Source organism: Macaca mulatta, chromosome 4, assembly GCF_049350105.2.
Source record: "Macaca mulatta isolate MMU2019108-1 chromosome 4, T2T-MMU8v2.0, whole genome shotgun sequence".
Taxonomy (NCBI): Eukaryota; Metazoa; Chordata; class Mammalia; order Primates; family Cercopithecidae; genus Macaca; species Macaca mulatta.
In genome coordinates, this window is record NC_133409.1 from 41386804 (window position 1) to 41409098 (window position 22295).

Sequence of the window (22295 nt, forward strand, 5' to 3'; positions counted from 1 at the left end):
CACACGAGGAGCAATACATTTTGTTTTGCTTTGTAATACGAAAAAATTTGAAAGACGCTGTTGCAATGAGATACAAGTCTGAAATAGTTCATCTTTTTCATCAGTGTTAGCCACACTTGCTTTCAACTTGTCTTAATTTTTTTCCAATTCTAAAATGCTTTTTCAAAAAGTCTGAGGTAGCGAAGTAGCTGCTGGTACTTCAGCTTGATTCTGAAGAAATAAATTTTAACAGCGAATCTTAAAAGCCAACTCATGAATTTAAAATGAAGGCAAAGTCCAATTCGCCACTCCCACCCATTTCTCACACCAGCTGTCTACCAACTGTGGCTGCAACTTTTCTGACACGACTAAACGGGCTGAATCACTTGCTGAAGACTCGGCTTCGCTAGTACTCTTGAAGAACCGCACTTTCAGCCGGATGGGGCAGGGCCAGGCTCAGAACCACCAGCTAAGACCCAATCCCCTCGCTAGGGAAACGTAACTAGGCAACCACCACAAGTCAACAGCGCGCGCTAGCTTCAAAACAGCGGGTTGCAGGAGGTACTGAAATTAACTCCAGAGAACCAGGGTCAGCAGCGAGGGGCAGAACAGAGCCCTAAAACCTAGTAGCATCACAAAAACGAGGCATCAACTGACGGGTAGTCTGAAGCTGGGGAGTTGTTTTAAAGACCACGAGAAAAGGGGCAGACCTACTCAACGCACTTTGCTGCGGGTCAGTTATTTTCTCAAAACCCCAAAGGCCAGGAAGAAAGGTGACAGTCCCAGCCAATGAGAGGCGGACACAAGTTGCACCTCCGGCGGCCGTCGGCGCCGTAGGCGGGGTAGAAAGAAAGGAACGAGCGCGCGTGCGCGGAAGGCTCAGGCGGCCGCGCGCAGAGATACAGGCTGAAGAAATGGGGGAAGGGTGGAAGAGGAATATATGCGCACGCGCACCGGAGGCCGCGCGGGCTCTGGGTCTCGAGCCAGGTTCGCAAACACGAGCGCGCGCGCCGTTAGCACTGCTCAGCGCCCCCGCCCGGCCTTTTCGGCCCGTAGTGCCTCGAAAACCTGAAGGAAGCTGACGAAAAAACGCACAAATAACGGCGCAACGTCTCCTTGGTTCTCCTTTTGCCGCCAACCCGTCACCACCCACAGAAAAGTCAAAAATATGGCCTGTCCTCGGTCTTCACTGCTTCTTGAGTAACTTGAATACAGCGCGAGGCCTACCTGACACGCCGAATCGCGGTTCCGGGGATTTATCTCCGTTGCAACCACACAGCGGCCATTTCCCGACTCAAGAACGCGAGGAAAACCATAGAGGTACCTTCGACGCGCTAGCTCGTCTCCGTCACTTCCGATCTGGGGCGTGGCCTCGGGTGCCGCTAAATATGCGGGCAAGCCCCGCCCACCCTTCCGCTCTGGTCCGGCTTCCTGGCTGCTATTAAGATGTTGCCTGAGGCCTTCTGGGAAGTCGCGTGGCTGGTCTCGCGCGAAGGTGTGGCGGCCCCGCCCTCTGGTCCGTAGCGACGGCCTTGGCCGGAGAGGCGGTAGAGTGGGTTGGGTATTTTGCTAGGCCTGAGTTAGCTTGGCCGTAAGGCGCTTTTTGCTGGCGTCTCTGCCTAGTTCCGAGGAGACCCTCTAGACCTCGCCGCCGCCCCTACTTTTTACCTCAGTAAGCTTGTCTGGTCTGTTCTTTCTGTGGGGCCAGCTTAGACCAGGCAGAAAACAAAAAGACAATCCCACATTGAGGAAAAGACCGGGACGCGAAACGCGGCTGTGATTGCAGACACGCTGCTCCCTCAGCCAGCAAGGGCCACTTTTCTTCCTCTTGGACGCCTAACTGGAGATTAGAAAGCGTGGCTTTTGCTTTGCTATTAAGTGCGGCAGACGCACTTAGTTGAAAAATGGCCACTATCTAAATCCCTTTCCTGAGTGGCGTCTGATCAAATCGGAGCTCACGCCGCAGCAGCCGGAAGCCTCTTAGGCTGCTCGCGCCAAAGGAGGCAGCCCTCCTGACGGCGTGGTGACAGCTTTACCACATCGGCAACGTTGGCATAGGCATAAAAAAATAAAGAGCACGAAGCAGTTGAGCGTTCAGCGTGTGAGGATGATTTGTGGCAGCCGAGGAACACAGCCCAACGTAGCTTGGTTGGCCAAAATTATAAGTCAGATTGAAAATAGGCAAGCCACATTTGATTTGAATAGAATTTAAATAGCAGCCTTAGCACATTTTCCATTTATACTTCTCCGGGCCTAAAACAGCTATTACTTTGATGTTTAGGGATGTTAACTACCTTGATGGATTTCAGACTTGTAATTAGCAACCAGCGTGTCAGTGAATGAATCGAATCTAGTATTGGGCCCTGGTTGTGAATTTACCACTGTGCTTAGGGCATTCGTTCTTCACAGTCCAATTTACCAGCTCAACTAGAAAAACGACAACATTTTCATGGAGTGAATCCTAGGTTTTTATTGTACAATCTGTCCCTCACCCCATTACCACCTCAGGATGTGGACACAGGAATCTTTGGCCTTTTTGTTGTGCCCTGATGTCCCAAGCATTCGCAGGTATCAGGGGAAACCCCACCCCCGATATTCAACGTTTGTTCTTTTCTATTTCCCTAAGCGTCAGCTGGTCTGAGATATTCTCAGTAAATGTTTGTTGAGTGAATGAACTATATTAAAAAAATAAATAAAGGCTCAATACACCTCTGCTATTCTGCATGTATTGGGAGTCGGGGCGCTCAGGGCTGACAGCTTTTATTCATTTATTCAAAATACACCAAATTGCAGGCTAGGATATTATCTTGAACCACCCTCTGCAGTTCTATTGCACATGTGTTGAAAATGAAGTCATCTATTTGAGGCAATATAACTGATTATGATTTTATTTACATAACATGAGGTAGTAACAAAGGAGATCCTTTGGAACAAAGCCTTTAGTAAATGGAAGTTATCCAGAGTTCTCTTGAAATAGATCCATTTGATACGTGATGCTTTCCCAATCTACAAAGTAGGAGGTTCTTGAATTTAGATGTTTTATGCACATTCTTATTTTCAAAACCTGAAATTCCACCATTACAGATTCATTCTTTGTAATAAATGTTTTTTCCTATTAAAATACAAACGCTGAAAAGAAAAAAGAGCACATTTAACAAATGGGCATTGGGGAAAAATAGAACATTATCTCAAGAAGAAATATAGTTGTAAACAAATGACCAAAACTGCTAAGAAGATACAAATAGAATGCTGAGATAAATTAGTAAGCTGATTTTAATTTTTTTTTTTAAGACAGAGTCTCGCTCTGTCACCCAGGCTGGAGTGCAGTGGCGCGATCTCCACTCACTGCAACCTCTGCACCCTGGGTTCAAGCGAGTCTCCTGCCTCAGCCTCCCAGGTAGCTGGGGTTACAAGATCCTGCCACCAAGCCCGGCTAATGTTTGTATTTTTAGTAGACACAGTGTTGTACCATGTTGGCTAGGCTGGTCCTAAAGTCCCAGCCTCAAGTGATCCGCCCGCCTCAGCCTCCCAAAGTGTGGGGATTACAGGCGTGAATCACCGCACCAGGCAAGGTAATTTTAATTTATGGTCATGGAGAAGTTATTGTTAATATGATTATAAAACTCTTTCTTGAGAGATGTTGCTTTTGTTTTGGTTTGATTTTAAGATAATTGAAAAAGAGAAATGGACCAGATGCTGTGACTCACGCCTGTAATTCCAGCACTTTGGGAAGCCGATACGGGCGGATCACTTGAGGTCTGGAGTTCAAGACCAGCCTAGCCAACATGATGAAACTCTGTCTCTCCTGAAAATACAAAAAGTAGCCGGGCTTGGTGGAGGGCACTTGCAGTCCCAGCTGCTTGGGAGGCTGAGGCAGGAGAATTGCTTGAACCCAGCAGGTGGCAGTTGCAGTGAGCCAAGGAGTGCACTCCACTACACTCCTGCCTAGGCGACGGATCAAGACTGTATCTCAAAAAAAAAAAAAGAAATGAAGGGGTGGCCTGCCCCTCCACACCTGTGGGTGTTTCTCGTTAGGTGGAACGAGAGACTTGAGAAAAGAAATAAGACACAGAGACAAAGTATAGAGAAAGAAAAGTGGGGGCCCAGGGCACCGGCCTCTGAGTTCCCTTAGTATTTATAGATAATTATCTTTACCATCTTAAAGATAAGGGAGTGGCAGGACAATAGGATCGTTTTTAGGGAGGAAATTAGCAGTAAGACATAAGAACGAACAAGGATCTCTGTGACATGAATAAGTTTAAAGGAAAATCCTGTGCCTTGAGATAAACCTTTTAGCAACATTGTTTCATCCTATCACATGGGGATAAACCTTGGACAACACCTAGCTTTTCTAGGAACAAAGACACACCCTGCACGCCCAAAATCCATTAAACCTTGAGTTACCACAGCACATGTGTCTGGCAAGGACAAGGTTGGGGGTAGGGTCACAGATTAACAGCATCTCAAATACAGAACAAAATGGAGTCTCTTATGTCTACTTCTTTCTATATAGACACAGTAACAGGCTGATCTCTTTATTTTCCCCACAAGAAAGAAAAGGAAAAAGAGAAATGGAGAAGAATGGATATGTGAAAAGGACAAAGACAAGAAAATAGGAATGAGGATGGAGTTGGAAGTCTAGCACAAAGGCAAGCTCCAAGACCTGACTGGTTTTGTTTGGTTTGTTTTGTTTATCTTTTTAGGTGGAACATCTGAACTATTTCCATTCTACATTATGGTGAGTTGTATAATTATTTCATTATATATCACAATGTAATAATAATAGAAATAAAGTGCACAATAAATGTAATGCACTTATATCATCCTAAAACCATCCTACCGCCCTCAGTCTGTGAAAAAATTGTCTTCCACAAAACCGGTCCCTGGTGCCAAAAAGGTTGGAGACCGCCATTATAGCCTGCAAAGCAGTATAAGACATCATTGCTGCTTCTCTGCTGTAACTCAGAATCCAGCAGAGATAGGGTGTAACTCTCACATCAGATCTACATGGGAGCACGTACCAATGGTGAAAGAGGGAAAGAACTAGCATTTTAAAAATGAGTGGGTTTTCACCTGTCATTTATTAATTTGTTTATTTAGTCAGCAAATTTGCCTGAAGCATATGTCATTTATAGGTACTAAGCCAGGTGCTCAGAATGGAGCAGTGATGAAGCCTAACGCTGACACTGCTCCCAGGTAGACTTCCTCTCTGTGAGGGAGACAGAACACATGTAAGCAGACACAAAGTCTGCTATCAATCAGGAAGTGACAGAAAATCAAAGAAGGAGACCTTATTTATTTATTTATTTATTTAACTTTTAAGTTCAGGGGTACAAGTACAGATTTGTTATGTAGGTAAACTCGCATCCTGGGGGGTTGTTGTAAAGGTTATTTCATCACCAAGGTATTAAGCTGAGTACCCATTAGTTGTTTTTACCCATCCTCTTCTTCCTCCCACCCTCACCTTCCTAAAGGCCCTAGTGTGTGTTTTTCCCCTCAGTGTGTCCATATGTTCTCATCATTTAGCTCCCACTTATAAGTGAGAACATGTGGTGTTTGGTTTACTGTTCCCATGTTAGTTTGCATAGGATAATGGCCTCCATTTCCATCCCTGTCCCTGTAAAGGACATGATCTCATTATTTTTTTATGACTGCATAGTTGTCTATGGTGTATATGTACCACATTTTCTTTATCCAGTTCATCATTGATGGACATTTAGGTTGATTCCATATCTTTGCTATTGTGAATAGTGCTGCAGTGAACGTATGTGTGCATGTTATCTTTATAATAGAATGATTTGTATTCGTTTGGGTATATACCCAGTAATGGCATTGTTGGGTCACATATTTCTTTTTTTTTTTTTTCCATTTTTTTTTTATTTGAGACGGAGTCTCACTCTGTCGCCCAGGCTGGAGTGCAGTGGCGTGATCTCGGCTCACTGCAATCTCTGCCTCCCAGGTTCAAGTGATTTTCCTGCCTCAGCTTCCTGAGTAGCTGGGACTATAGGTGCGCGCCACCACACCGGGCTAATTTTTGTATTTTTAGTAGAGATGGGGTTTCGCCATATTGGTCTTGAACTCCTGACCTTGTGATCCACCTGCCTTGGTCTCCCAAAGTGCTGGGATTACAGGCGTGAGCCACCGTGCCCTGCCTGGGTCAAATATTTCTTTTTTAGATCTTTGAGGAATTGCCACACTGCCTTCCACAAGGGCTGAACTAATTTACACTCTCACCAACAGTATATTGAATTTCTTTTTCTTCACTACCTCACCAGGGTCTCGTATTTTTTTGACTTTTTAAGAGTAGCCATTCTGACTATATGAGATGGTATCTCATTGTGGTTTTTATTTGCATTTCTCTAATGATCAGTGATGCTTTTTTTTTTTCTGTTTTTTGTTTTTTTTTTTGAGACAGTCTCCCACTGTCGCCAGGCTGGAGTGCGGTGGCACAATCTTGGCTCACTGCAACCTCCACCTCCCGGGTTCAAGCGATTCTCCTGCCTCAGCCCCCCAGGTAGCTGGGACTACAGGCGCACACCACCAGGCCCGGCTAATTTTTGTATTTTTAGTAGAGACGGGGTTTCCCCATGTTGGCCAGGATGGTCTTGACCTCTTGATCCTCCCTCCTCGGCCTCCCAAAGTGCTGGGATTACAGGCCTGAGCCACAGCACCCTTCCCAATACCATTATAATAGTTGGAAAGATTGGAGAGAATGATAGGGAAGGAAAGAATGGAATAGATTGGGAAAAGGGAAGGAAATCAGGGGTTCAATTTTGAATATATTAGGCTTAATACATGTGTGAAACTTTTAAGTACAGAGGGAAGGTATGAAGTTAAATGTGTGCATCCATGGTTCAGAGGTGAGTTCTAGCTAAGAGATAAAGCAAAAAGATTATATATTAAATTATTGGATGAGTCTTGGTGCATTGGCTCACACCTGTAATCCCAACAATTTGGGAGGCCAAGGCAGGAGGATGGCTTGAGCCTAGGAGTTCAAGACCAGCCTGGGCAACATAGGGAGACCCCATCTCTATTAAAAGTAAAAAAAATTGGCTGGGTGTGGTAGTGCACACCTGTAGTCCCATCTACTTGGAAGGCTGAGGCAGGAGGATTTCTTGAGCCCAGGATGTTGAGACTGCAGTGAGCCATGATTGCACCACTGTATTCCAGCCTGGGTGACAGAGCGAGACCATTTCTAAAAAAAATAAAATAAAATAAGATAAAATAAAATCCTAGGATGAGCAATATAGGCAGACAAGAGAAGACAGCCCAGGACTGAACCCTAAAGAATCCCAACATTTAGGGATTTGTTAAAAGAGGAGGCCGAGCCAGTAAATGAGACTGAAGTAGGAAGTAAGTGAAATCAAATGTATTGGTTTCACTTACTATCAAATGTATTGGTTTCAATTCCTATGAAGTAGGAAGTAAGTGAAATCAAATGTATTGGTTATCTACAATGAATGACCCTGAATTTACCAGCTTAATGTTTACTATCTCACAGCTCCTGTGGGTCAGAAATCTGAGAGTGATTATTTGGGTGGTTCTGGCTTAGGGTACCTTGAAGTTGCACTCCAGCCTGGGTGACATAGGGAGACTGTCTCTAAAAATAAATAAATAAATAAGTCATTTTAAAAATCTCATTTAAGAGTTTATCTATGTAGAAACAGAAGAATCAACCTCAAAATGATACTGATCTGCGTTTGTATTGAGTGGCCACATTATTGGCAATTTTTAAACCATTTTCTTCCTTTGCTGTTCTGTATTTTCCAAAATTTCTACAATAAAAATTACTTTTATAATATTAATATCAAAAAAACTTTTAAAAATGTAGACCATTGAATTTTATTTGAATTGTGTAAGATAATGAAGACCTGAAAACTGAGAGGTTTTGTTTTTGTTTTTGTTTTTCAGATGGCGTCTTGCCCTGTTGCCCAGGCTAAAGTGCAGTAGCACGATCTCAGCTCACTGCAACCTCCACCTCCCGGGTTCAAGCGATTCTCCTGCGTCTGCCTCCCAAGTAGCAGGAATTACAGGCATGCACCACCACACCTGGCTAATTTTTGTATTTTAAGTAGAGTCGAGGTTTTACCATGTTGGCCAGGCTGGTCTAAAATTCCTGACCTCAGGTGATCTGCCCACCTCGGCCTCCCAAAGTGCTGGGATTACAGGCATGGGCCACTGTGCCCAGCAAGAGTTTGTGTGTGTGTGTGTGTGTGTGTATGGTTCTTCCAAATCAAGTGTAAAAGCTCTCATTTAATAAGAAGAATAAGGATGGGTATGGTGGCTCATGCCTGTAATCCCATCACTTTAGGAAGCCAAATTGGGAGGATTACTTACACCCAAAGTTTGAACTGTATGAGCCACTGTATTCCAACCTGGGTGACAGAGAGAGAACCTGCCTCTAAAAAATACATACATACATATATACATAATAAAATATCCATTACTAAATCACAATCTTGATAAGCCTAATTATAAACTGCTGCTAGGAGAATATTTGCTTCCAGAGAGAATCTTTTAGATTTGTTTTTGTGGAATTTTGGGGGGTTTTTTTCCTAGAGTGCTCTAGAGCCCTCTTTTAGCTGCATGAATCTTCTGTTGAGCAATTAAGGGGAGTACTTGGTTCAACAAGAGGAAAACATATATAAAATTGTTTGCTTCCATTTAAAAGGAACCTTTATACTGAATTCCAACCAACTGTGATAGTTAGGCCTAAAAATGGCTTAATCCTTTGCAAGACAGTTATTTTTCAAAATTCTATTTGTCATATTAGGGTCTGGCTAGTTAAGTTAAAAGCACCACTGGCTGATTTCTTAAGTTCAATTTTAGAGAGTATAATAAAAGCACAGACCTGACTTTGTGTTTCTAGTATTTGTGCCATTATTTTTTTAATCTACATTATTAAGCTTAACTTTGTACTGTAATGAGGTTAATTTCTGCCCACACAAGCCCATCCAGTAGCTTTTCCTAAACACATTCGTTCTCCGTTATATATTCCAGGGAGATATTTCTGTTAATGGCATGTGAGATGATCTATTGACCCCATGATGAGATGCTTACTGCTTGAAAACAAATTCATTCACATTCTTAAAAATTGCTCAGGAGCAGGAACTATACAAATATTTATTGTTATTGGCCATTTATAATTTATTCGTAGAGATCTAGGTGACAACCATCTGCTGCATAAAACTGAAAATTGGAAGAAAAGTAAAAATCACTGGAAAAATATAATTTAGTCTCCATATGTCTTTGATACATAATTCAATTTATCACTTGCTAGTGGTATGAGATGCTTTGTAATAATAGATACATATATGAAATTTAACACAAAGGGAAATTGAAATTTTACTCAAAAGTGTATGTTGAAGGACAAAGTAAAGACAATAGTAATAATACAGTAATTAGCAAATGTATATTGGCAAAGATAGTATAAACTAGACTGTGATAACGACTCCAAAATACATAATGGCTTACATGCAATAGAAGCTTTCTCTCAAACAGTCCAAGATAATTGAATTAGGTTGGTAAGTATTTTCTCCATGCAGTGATTCAGGGCCCCAAGCCATCTTGTGACTCCACGGGTAGAACTCAGGGGTCTACCAATTCCCAAAGAATCCATGGATAGAATTCAGAGCTGTCACTACAATTTGTTGTTGTTTTTAATTCAATAGTTTTTTAGGTGGTTTTTGGTTACATGGATGAATTCTTCAGTGGTGAATTCTGAGATTTTAGTGCACCCATCACCCAACCAGTGTACACAGTACCCAGTATGTAGTCTTGTATCCCTCATAACCTCTCCCAACCTCCCAGAGATGTCACTATATTTGTATGGGAAAAATTGCATCCCTGTTGGGGCCAGGCACGGTGTCTCACGCCTGTAATCCCAGCACTTTGGGAGGACAAGGCAGGCAGATCGACTGAGGTCAGGAATTCGAGACCAGCCTGGCCAACATGGTGAAACCCTGTCTATACTAAAAATACAAAAAAATTAGCGGGGCATGGTGACAGGCACCTGTAATCCCAGCTACTTGGGAGGCTGAGGCAGGAGAATTATTTGAACCCAGGAGGCGGAGGTTGCAGTGAACCGAGATCGCACCACTGCACTCCAGCCTGGGCAACAAGTACATCCTTGTTAGCTTCAAACTAAAATTTATCATTTCCCCTAATTATGAATGTAGGCAAAACCACAGAAGTATTACCAGTACTTACGACTTTGAAACAAATAAAAATCACCGATTTTTTAAAAATCATTACTGTTAGGCCAGGCATGGTGGCTCACGCCTGTAATCCCAGCACTTTGGGAGGCCAAAGCAGGCAGATCACGAGGTGAGGAGTTCGAGACCAGCCTGGCCAATATGGTGAAACCCTGTCTCTACTAAAAATACAAAAATTAGCCGGGTGTGGTGGCGCAGGCCTATAGTCCCAGCTACTTGGGAGGCTGAGGCAGAAGAACTGCTTGAACTCGGGAGGTAGAGGTTGCAGTGAGCTGAGATGGCGCCACTGCACTCCAGCCTAGGCAACAGAGCCACAGCAAGACTCCATTGCAGAAAAAAAAAAAAAAATACTGTTTTGCAGATCTTTCAAAGAATCATTTCTACTTGGAATGCTTTCAAGATTATAGCAGTTGTATACCCGCCTCTAGATCCTCTACTTTAATATATTTTTTAAAAAGCATGTTATTGTAAGAAACCTTTACGTTAGCTCCCAGTGATCCTGGTTTCCTGGCATTCATACCCTTGTGTAATCCCCTTCCAGTAACAGAATATGGCAGAAATGATGGGATGTTATTTCTGAGATTAAGTGTACTGAATCTAGATTCTGTACCCTCTCTTGGAGCACTTGCTGCAGGGGAAGTGAACTGCCATGTCCTGAGATAACGAGAGTTTGGGGAGAGAGGTGCCATGAGTCTGTGGAGAGGTCAATATGACAAAGAACTGAAGCTTGCCAAGAGCCATTTGAGTGAGCTTGGAAGTGGATCTTTCCCCAGGTAATGCCTCCAGATGACTGCCTACTTAGTTGGCATCTTGATTGTAGCCTTGTGAGATACCCTGAGCTGCAACCACCCAGCTAAGCTGGTCCCAGATTCCTGACCCCCAGGAATGTGAGAGAATAAATGTTTTAAGCTACTGAGGTTTGAGATAATTTCTTATATATCAATAGAGAGCTAGTATATACATATATCATATCATTAACTTTTTTTTTTTTTTTGAGACGGAGTTTAGCTCTCGTTGCCCAGACTGGAGTGCAATGGTGCAGTCAGTCTCGGCTCACTGCAGCCTTTGCCTCCCAGGTTCAAGTGATTCTCCCTGCCTCAGCCTCCTGAGTAGCTGGGATTACAGACACGCGCCACCATGCCCAGCTAATGTTTTTTGTATTTTTAGTAGGGACAGGGTTTCGCCATGTTGGCCAAGCTGGTCCCAAACTTCTGACCTCAGGTGATCACCCACCTCGGACTCCCAATGTGCTGGGATTACAGGCATGAGCCACTGCACCCAGCCCATATCACTAACTTTATAAATGTTTTTAGAATTGTATTCAATATAATTTATTTCCTTTATAATTCTATTATTTTATTTTATGCATTTTAAAACATTATTTTGCCAGGCTTGTGCCTCTAATCACAACCATGCAGGAGGCTGAGGCAGGAGGATTACTTGAGACCAGGAGTTTGAGACCAGCCTGAGAAACATAGTGAGACTCTGTCTCTAAAACAATAAAAATTAAAATTTAAAAAATAATAAATAAAATGTTAGTCTGAGAAGGGATGCAGAGCATTCTTCAGTGTGCCAAACAATCCGTGCATGGTACAAATAAGATTAACCCTTCCTGGCCAGGTGCGGTGGCTCACATACATAATCCAGCACTTTGGGAGGCCAAGGTGGGCAGATCATGAGGTCAGGAGTTTGAGATCCGCCTGGCCAATATGGTGAAACCCCATCTCTACTAAAAATACAAAAGTTAGTTGGGCATGGTGGCATGTGCCTGTAGTCCCAGCTACTTGGGAGGCTGAGGCAGAAGAATCGCTTGAATCCAGGAGGCAGAGGTTGCAGTGAGCCAAGATTGCAACAGTGCACTCCAGCCTGGGCTGGAGACAGAGTGAGACTCCACCCCAAAAAAAAAAAAAAAACAAGAAAAGATTAACCCTTCCTGTGGCCTCGTTGTTGCCTTGTACTAGCTGGCGAAAGGAGGACAGAACAGGGAGGAGGCATACCTCTTTTTAATATCCTTGACCTAGGAATAGCAGACTTTTCTAATCACATTTATTGCAATAAACATGGACACATCTTGATGCAATAGAGACTGGCAAATGGAGTTCCTAGGTAAACTGGCATTTGCTCTATATGGTGCAAGGACCTATTTTGATAGTACCAGAGCAAATGCCAAAAATGTTAATAAAGCAACAAAAATAATATCTGCCAGAATAGAATCTTAGGGTTTTTTGAAAAATAAACACAAGGAATCAAATTAAAGAAACATATGCTGATGACATAAAAAATTTTGTGAACTTTTATTCCAAATAATATTTGTAGACCTGAAGATGTGAAGAACTGATTTGGATTTAGAATCTAGATCAGAAATCAAATTATTCTTCAGTCTTCCTTAAGAATAAATAAATGTTGTAAGACTATGAACATAAAGTCTTAATTTTCCTGAAGTCATGGAACAAAGAATGGGATAGGATCCTTGCTGTTTATTTATTCAGTAAACATTTGCTGAGGGTCTACTGTGTAACAGGGACTGCACTAAGAACTGGGGAAAATGAGACTGCCAAAAATATGACAAGACCCCTGCAATGGACTGAATGTGTTGCCCCCAAAATTCCTATGTTGAGACCCTAATCTCAATGTGATGGTATTTGGAGGTAGGGCCTCTGGGTAGTAATTAGGACATAAGGGTGGGGAACTCTTAAATGTATTAGTGCCCTTATAAGAAAAGCCCAGATAACTAGCTAGCTTTTGGTAGAATTATTGAAAATGCCCTGTGATGGTTAATGAATGTCAACTTCATTGGATTAAAGGATGTAAAGTATTGTTCCTGGGTGTGTCTGTAAGGGTGTTGCCAAGGGATATTAACATTTGAGTCAGTGGACTAGGAGAGGCAGACCCACCCTCAAACTGCGTGGACACCATCTAAGCAGCTGCCAACTGGGCTAGAAAAAGCAGGCAGAAGGTGGAAGGAGATGACTTGCTGAGTCTTTGGGCCTTCATCTTTCTCCTGTGCTGGATGCTTCCTGCCCTCAAACATCATACTACAAGTTCTTCAGCTTTTGGACTCTTGGACTTACACCAGTGGTTTTCCAGGGGCTCTTGGGCTTTCAGCCACAGACTGAAGGCTGTACTGTCAGCTTCCCTGCTTTTGAGGTTTTGGGACTCAGACCGGCTTCCTTGTTCCTCAGCTTGTAGATGACCTATTGTGGGACTTCCTCTTGTGATCCTGTGAGTCAATTCTCCTTAATAAACTCCTCTTCATATATATATACACACATATATATACACATACACATATATATATGTATAAATATATATACACATATATATGTATACATACATATATATGTGTATGTGTGTGTATATATATATCCTATTCGTTCTGTCCCCCTAGAGAACACTGCATTTATGAAACCACATAAATGGTGGTTTCATAAATTCAGTGTTGTGCGAAAACATCAGTTATCTTGATGACTAATGACTCCTGGAGAAAAATTAAGACACAGATAAGTTGGGCTGCCAGTAGCTCATCAGATGTCTTTGAGACGATGAGGCAAACCTACCCTTTCCTTGAACTTTCTGCCACTTGAGGATATAAGGAGAAGTTGGCAGCCTGCAACCCAGAAGAAGACCCTGACCAGAACTGGACCATGGTGGCACTGGATGTCCACTTTCCAGCCTCCAGAACAGTGAGAAATGTTTCTTTTGTTTGTAAGCCACCCAGCCTATGGCAATTCATTCTATCAACCTGAACTGACAGTCAGCATGTTTCCAGAGATCTTATACTGAGGGAAGTGGCTCAGCAAAGTAAATCCGTACAGTGATCTCTACTAAGTTCTGTGACATACATAAACAGAGTGCTAAAAGCAGTGTGCTAACAGCAAAATCATTCACAGTTTTTTAATTTCAACATCATTGGACTAAAACGATAAACTGGAAAGTCAGGCTTCAATTGTTAAATAGGGTAGGATTCCTATGGGGATAATTTGTTATGCCTTCCCAGGACCCTGAATCCACAAAGTAAAGCTGTCCCCCAATGTTCACAGAAAGTTTTCAGAAAAGATCTTAGGCCTCTGCTAATGGGGAATGACAAGAAAGACTTGAAAATCCATGATGTTGTTCCATAAATGCAGTGTCATGTGAAAAAACTAGTTATCCTCTGCTCCCTCCAATGTTTACAGGCTGACTCATGACTGATGACTCCTGGGGAAAAATCAAGACACAGGTAAGCTGAGCTGCCAATAGCTTATCAGATGTCTTTGGGAAGATGAGACAAACTTACCCTTTCCTCAGGCTGAGGCATCCCCACGCTTAGGCATGTGGCTTGAAGAGCAGGTGAGCAGAGTGCAGGCTGGAGCTCGGCCCTCTTTGAGCCTTTAGCTATACATTCTGGCACAGCAGTGGCCCTGCCAGAAGCTCCCTGGCAAAGAAACACCTCTCCCCACTGCACCCTTCCTTCCGAGCACCTATTACTTTGTTATTCATCCCTCAGCAACTTGGGGTTCCTGGGACTATGTCATTCTTCCTGCTTAGTTGACAGTGTTATACAAGATTATATTCTTTTTCATAATGTTGAATATTCATTCTTCAGTCAACAAATACTTATTGAAGAATAAATGAGGTATTTGAAGAAATGAAGTATTACACACTTATGACAGATAAATAATAGAAAATTATCTCATTGAAACCCAGGGTCACATCAAGTAACTGGTATAATCTGTATTTCATTGAAACATCACTCTTTGTCATTGCATATTTCAGGAATAAGCAATATGCTTAAGGGAATAAGCAAATGAGTAACCCAGTTCTATTTAAGGAAATATTTGATTTTCAAGAGGTGGTCTTCGAAAAGTTCTGATTGCCTCTCAGGAAAGATACTAATGCTGGCATTCTGCCCAGGTGATTGTATTTTGCCTCTGTGATATATGTATATGTATGTGTATATATATGATAATGTATATCCTCCCTTCACTAAACGGTTTTTAACTGTGGTACTCAAGCCTGTTGTTTTAACATACTGATGAGTTGTACAGCATTTTCAATGTGACTTACTACCATGTGGGCTGAACTGAGATAGTCCTTCTTCCTTCTTCCAGGAGAGGAAGGGTATTCCCATTCATCCCAGTAATTCTGATAGAGGAAATAGTCCTTGGACCTGCAGCAACAGCGTCATCTGGGGATTTGTTAGCAATGCAAGTTCTCAGACTCCACCATAGAACTACTGAATCAGACATTCTGGGATGAGGCCCAGCATTCCATGGTCTAACAAACCCTCCAGGTGACTGTAATGTACATTCAAGTTTAAGAACCACTGCAGTAGACCCATTTCCTGGTTGATTAAATGGCCCTTATATTGTAAATAAGCAGAATAGTCAAATATTCCTTCACACAATAGGCTAGGGCTGTCATTTGACAGGATCATAGTCGTTTTAACAGGAGGAATATGATGAATCTGAAAAGCGGAAACACTATTTGCAATGGCAGTTGTGTGTCCCTATGCAACATGAGGCGAGGAGGCCTTGAGGATTCCACTGATGGAAAGAATTGAGCTGAAATCTGAGCACCTACCATCCTCTTCCTCCTCTCCCCTCCCAACATCTGCATGGAACCACAGCCCTCCCCTCTTTCCTTTGGAGCTGGTGAAGCATGGAAAGGGGAAAGTCATTCCCAGCATCCACCAAGGTTTAGAGGTAGTGCCATAAGCAAATATCTATACCACCAAGTTCTCCAGTAAGGAGGGGCAGAGGCAGCGTGTGGGCCACACACACTGAGTTTGAAAAATAGCAAAGTTTGAAAAGGAGTTAAGGGGTTATGGGCAAGAGATTAGGTGGCCAGTGGGAGGAGATTGAGAATAAAGCAAACCAGAAATCCTCAAAGACCTGAGGCATGTGACTTGAAGAGCAGGTGAGAAGTTGTTGCCTGCCCATGCGGTTAAAAGTCGCAAATCCCAGTTCATCTAATAGATGCAGCTTTAGGAATGATTTTACAGTAAAAATCCACTGCTTAGAATGTCATTATAGTTTGTTCTGGGAAGACAGGTGAAGTGGCACTCCATCCTGGAAAGACAGCTCCGCTTTCTGACCAGGCAGGACTTTCTCACTCCCTCTCACACTTCAAGTTGAAAATTCAACAGCCAGCTAAACCAAACGGCCCGCACACAGTTGCGTCTGACTGACCATTGTCAACAGTAATGCCTCTTTGTTCTCTGTGAAGTAAGTGGAATAAATGGAGCACTGCCTTAATGCCCTTGCCAACTGAGTACTCAATAGTTCTGTTGTTTAAGGGCTCAACCGCTCCCACTACCCAGAAAGTAATGTGCTCTGAAATCTAGTGACAACCCAAGGTAGACTGGGCACTCTGGAAAGGAGGCATGGCCTGGTTGTTATAATGCGTGTGATATAAGATATTTTTAGGACTAGAATGAAGTGAAGGATATTGAAAATTCCAAAAAAAGCCCAGGCACAGTGACTTATACCTGTAATCCCAGCACTTTGAGAGGCCGAGGAGGGCAGATCACCTGAGTCCGGGAGTTCCAGACCAGCCTGGCCAACATGGTGAAACCCCGTCTCTACTAAAAATACAAAAATTAGCCGGGTATGGTGGTGCATGCCTGTAATTCCAGCTACTTGGGAGGCTGAAGCAAGAGAATTGCTTGAACCTGGGAGGCAGAGGTTGTAGTAAGCCAAGACCATGCCACTGTACTCCATCCTGGGCAACAGAGCAAGACTCCATCTCAAAAAGGAAAAAAATAAAAATTAGCAGTGCATGGTGGTGCGTGTCTATAATCCTAGCTACCCAGGAGGCTAAGGCAGGAGAATTGCTTGAATCCAGGAGGCAGAGGCTGCAGTGAGCCGAGATCACGCCACTGCACTCCTGCCTGGGCGACAGAGCGAGAATCCATCTCAAAAAAAGAGAAAACGCCAAAAAAAGTAATATTCACACGTAAGGTTTAGTCTAGGCTAAATGTTGCCTTAAACCAGAGGTGGGCAAACTATAGCCCATGAGCCAAATTTAGCCTGCAGCCTGTTTTTGTAAATAAAGTTTTATTGGAGCACAGCCAGGCTCATTCATTTAGGTACAATACATGTCTACTTTTGTCATACAACAGCAGAATTGAATAATTGTAATGGAGAACAGATGGCCTGCAAAAGCCTGAAATATTTGCTGTCTGACATTTTGCAGAAAGAATATGCTGGACCTCCCTTACACTCAACTGTAACCTTTGGGCTTGGAAGTCACCACAGGCCCTCCATTTTTAGGGCTGTTTGATCAATGCAAGGGCTTAGTTATGTGAACTACTGTTACCCACCAGTAAATGCCCCAATTTTTATCAGAATAAAGTAGAATATCTACCTCTTGTCTATTTTGCTTTTTCTTTAGTTCAAAACCACATTTATCATTCACTTTCCCAAAATGATGGGAAATTTTGCTTATCCCAGTTATATTTAAAGAAATATTTGATTTTTAAGATGCCTCTTTGCCTTTTTTCAACAATGACCCCGCCTTCTCCTTGGCACCTTCAGTTGACAGTTTCTCACTACTTCATACTAGGTGCTCATTTGTCGCCCATCTCCGAGTGACTTTACCATTTTCCTTATCCTCAGCCACTGACAGCCAACATATTTTTAAAATGCAGTGGCTTGGCCAGGCGCGGTGGCTCACACCTGTAATCCCAGCACTTTGGGAGGCCGAGGCGGGCAGATCACGAGGTCAGGACATGGAGATCATCGTGGCTAACACTGTGAAACCCCGTCTCTACTAAAAAAAATACGAAAAAAAGCTGGGCGTGGTGGCAGGCGCCTGTAGCCGGGAGTCTGAGGCAGGAGAATGGCGTGAACCTGGGGGTCGGAGCTTGCAGTGAGCTGAGGTCGTGCCACTGCACTCCAGCCTGGGTGACAGAGCGAGACTCAGTCTCAAAAAAAAAAAAAAAAAAAAAAAAAACCAACAGTGGCCTGTGGCACTAGCCACAGTAAAGATCTGCAAGTCTCCTCTGTCCCCACTCCCTGCTTTGAAATCAAGTCTGGTAAGTCAGCCCACTTCTTACAATTCACATACACAGATGCAGGACTTCATACACAGGTACCCTTACAAACACACATTGACCCATAGTCTGCAGTTTTTTCTTTACTTCTTTGGGACTAAACTTTTCGTTCAAAATGAAGTCTGTTTTATTATTCCATATATCTTAGGGCTTGAATTCTTCCTAGGTGGAAAATGCTGGGAGCTCCAAAAACTTGGCATATTCTGAAAAGAGTGTATTGCAGCCATTTGTTTTCTACTATTATGGTGGACACGTGGGCCGGCAGCATAAGTAGGCAGGCTTCACATTAGTTTTTGATGTTAAAACTATGTAGGTAGATATTCAAAATACCTGATAAATAATTTTTTAAGAGTGCATACCAGCTGGGCACGGTGGCTCATGCCTGTAATCCCAGTGCTTTGGGAGGCTGAGGTGGGAGGATCACTGAGGCCAGGCGTTCAAGACAACCCTGGGCAACATAGCAACACCCCATCTCTACAAAACGTTTTACAAATTAGGTGGCACACACCTGTAGTCCTAGCTACTTGGGATGCTGAGGTGGGAGAATTGCTTAAGCCCAAGAGTTGAAGGTTACTGTGAGCTATGATTGTACCACTGCACTCTAGCCTGGGCAACAGAGCAAGACCCTGTCTCTTAAAAGGACAGAGAGAGAGAGCATACTTTTTAAGACTGACCATTTTTATAGACAATATGGAAAAATGTTGATGTAGAAGATTCCAGATCATTGCCTTCCTAGAGAATTTCAAATCTAGAACTGTTTCTATACTTTTTTGCAGTAAGCCCACAGCTCTCCACCTAATATGTAGAATACTTTAAATGTTGCTAAAATTTAATATAATAGAGGTTCTGCAGAGGCCACTTTTGCCCCTAGTGAAATTCTTGCTAAAACAGTCATTATGAAATGGCAGATTATCTTTTCTACGTCAAAATCTATGGTGAAGTGGGATATAGCTTCTCACCACTCCAGGCAAGGCACAGGACCAAAATGGCAGAGTACCAGGTAAGTTGGACATTCCTGACCATAAATAAAAAGGAAGATGAAAAGGAGGTGGAAGAGGAAGAGGAGAAGAAGGAGGAAAAGAAACAGAAGTGACATGTTTAAGGACTGTTGTTATATCTTTCTTTTTTTTGGATCTCCTGGTCTCAAGCAATCCTACCTCAGCACCCCCACCGAGTAGCTGGGACTACAGGCATGCACCATGATGCCTGGCTAATTTTTGTATTTTTTGTAGAGATGGAATTTCACCATGTTGCCCAAGCTGGTCTTGAACTCCTGGGCTCAAGCAATCTGCCCACCTTGCCAACCCAAAGTGTTGGAATTACAGACATGAGCCTACCACTCCCAGCCTGTTGTTATATCTTTCCTTTAATGAATTGTCTCTTTATATTTTTTATTTGTGTCTTTTTCTCTCACTTTTAGAAAAGTTTTTAATATATTAGGCATATTGGACCTTTATGACATATATTGCAAATATTTCCTCCCAGTTTATCAGCCCGACTTTGCTTATGCAATTTTTGCCATGCAAATGGCTTCTTTTGTTATTTTTTATTTCTTGTAGAGACGAGGTTTCACCATACTGCCCAGGCTGCTCTTGAACTCCTAGGCTCAAGTGATCTGCCCACCTTGGCCTCCCAAAGTGTTGGGATTACAGGTGTGAGCCACTGCACCCAACCTTTTCCTTTTTTCTTCTCTTTCTCTCTCCCTCCCTCCCTCCCTCCCTTCCTCTTTCTCTTTCTTTCTTTTCATTCTTTCTCTCTCTTCTTTCTTTCTCTATTTCTTCCTTCTTTCTTGCTTGCTTTTCTTTCTTCTTTCTTTCCTCTTTCTTTTTTTTCTTTCTTTTTCTTTTTTCTTTTCTTTCTGTTTTTCTTCTTTCTAAAAGGTTCTCACTCTGTCACCCATGCTGGAGTACAGGGTAGCCGAAGTGATTCTCCTGCCTCAGCTTTCCAAAGTGCTGAGATCACAGGCCTGAGTCATGGCACCTGGTTTTTATTTTTATGTAATCAAATTTGTCTGTTTTTCTTTCACTGCATCTGGACTTTCAGTCACAGTGAGAAAGTCTTTCCCAACACCAAAGATAAAGATGACACCCATGACATGAAAAATCTTCTCATTTTTTACATTTAGATCTCTGATCCATTTGGAGTTTGTTCTTATACATGTGAAATATAAATCTAATTTTATCTTTTTCCAAATGGTTAACCGGTAGTTTGTTTGTTTGTTTGTTTTGAGACAGAGTTTTGCTCTTGTTGCCCAGGCTGGAGTGCAGTGGCGCAATCTCAGCTCTCTGCAACCTCCGCCTCCTGGATTCAAGAGAGGTTCTCCTGCCTCAGCCTCCTGAGTAGCTGGCGTTACAGGCGTGTACCACCACACCCAGCTAATTTTTTGTATTTTTAATAGAGACACGGGTTTCTCCATGTTGGTCAGGCTGGTCTCAAACTCCCCACCTCAGGTGATCCACCCACCTCGGCCTCCCAAAGTGCTGGGATTACAGGTGTGAGCCGTTGCACCCGGCCTAACCAGTTGTTTTAACATCATTTATTAAAATTCTTTCTTGGTCCCAGTGACTTGAAATGGTACCTTTATCATTTACAGTACTAAAGTTTCATATGAGCTTGGGTCTTTTTCTAGATTATCTATTTTACTCCACTGGTGTCCCTGCATATTCACATGCCTGTACCATATAGGTTTAATTATAAAGGTTTTATAGTGTGTTTTCAGTCTGGGAGGGCTAGTGGGCTCATCCCTTCTCATAGACTTTTAGTGTTCTCTGTTTTTGTTTTTGTTTTTGGGGGGTTTTTTGTTTTTTTGAGATGGAGTCTTGCTTTGTCGCCCAGGCTGGAGTGCAGTGACATGATCTTGGCTCACTGCAACCTCCGCTTCCCTGGTTCAAGCAGTTCCCCTGCCTCAGCCTCCCGAGTAGCTGGGATTACAGGTGCACACCACCATGCCCGGCTAATTTTTTTGTATTTTTAGTAGAGATGGGGTTTCACCATGTTGGCCAGACGGGTATCAAACTCCTGACCTGAGGCAATCTGCCCGCCTCAGCCTCCCAAAATGCTGGGATTACAGGCATGAGCCACAGCGCCCGGCTAGTGTTCTCTGTTATTACATGTTTATTTTTTCATATGAAGTTAAGTATCAACTTGTCTAGCTTCATGAAAAAAAGTTAGAATTTGAAGCGGGGGTGGAGACTAAGTTTACAAATTTAGGGAAAACTGACATCTTTATGATGGTAAGCCATCCTATCAAAATATGAGATGTCCTTTCTTTTGTCAAAGTTAATTTTGTCTCTTTTAGCAGAGTTTTAAAGTTTTCCTCATATAGATTTGCACATTTCTTATTAAATGTATCCCTAATATTTTATCTTGTTTCTTGCTATTATAATGAGGATTTTCTCCGTCATTCTGTCTCTAGATGGTTACTTCCTGTGCATGTGAAAGTTACTGATCTCCACATACTGTTGTTATATTCTACTATTCTGTTCAATTGTTTGAATTAATTTTATCATTTTCTAGGGTTTTCCAGGCACACCATCATATCATCCAAAAGCAGCTAATACATTTCTCGTGGAAATTGTCAAGTTGATTTGAACACTTATATGAAAATGCAGTGAATCTAGAAGAGCCAAAACAAAAAGAAAAACATACTGCTGCCACCTGATTTCAGATTTCACTGTATACCTGATTTCGGATTTCACTGTACACCTGATTTCGGATTTCACTGTACACCTGATTTCGGATTTCACTGTACACCTGATTTCGGATTTCACTATGGTGTGAGGACAGACAGATCAATGAACAGAATAAACAGCCTGGAGATGACGCAGTCACCAAGACAATTAAATGGGGAAAAGAAAGTCTTTTTGAATAAATAGTGCTGAACAACTGGTTACACACATGGAAAGGAAAAACCTTGATTGATTACTGCTACTTCCTGATCTTTACTGCTCTTTTGTCGTCTTAATTGTATCATCTGTGAAATAATTATGCTGTAGGTCTACAGTTCCTTACTTGTGGATCCAAAACAGAAAATTCTCTAGAAACTGCAGGTTTCTTTCTAAGGCTTT

At 42.5% G+C, this 22295-nt stretch overlaps 1 protein-coding gene and 2 long non-coding RNA genes across 13 annotated transcripts in view; 2 read left to right on the forward strand and 1 right to left on the reverse strand.

Moving 5' to 3' along the window:
• The window catches only part of BCLAF1 (BCL2 associated transcription factor 1), a 31436-nt gene extending 30096 nt beyond the window's left edge, over positions 1–1340 (reverse strand). For all 11 annotated transcript variants that reach the window (XR_001444478.3, XR_013416219.1, XR_001444477.3 and 8 more), the window contains exon 1: positions 1207–1340. The gene's annotated coding sequence lies outside the window, so the exon portion shown is untranslated. The remainder of the gene's footprint in view (positions 1–1206) is intronic.
• Positions 944–22139, forward strand: LOC106998138 (uncharacterized). The gene is made up of 6 exons (XR_013416220.1): positions 944–1299; positions 4531–4717; positions 10816–10966; positions 14369–14412; positions 14949–15086; positions 21745–22139. It is a non-coding gene; the product is annotated as an uncharacterized LOC106998138 (long non-coding RNA).
• LOC144340283 (uncharacterized) lies at positions 15326–16399 on the forward strand. Its single transcript, XR_013416222.1, has 2 exons — positions 15326–15465; positions 16222–16399. It is a non-coding gene; the product is annotated as an uncharacterized LOC144340283 (long non-coding RNA).
• Positions 22140–22295: the final 156 nt, after the last annotated feature.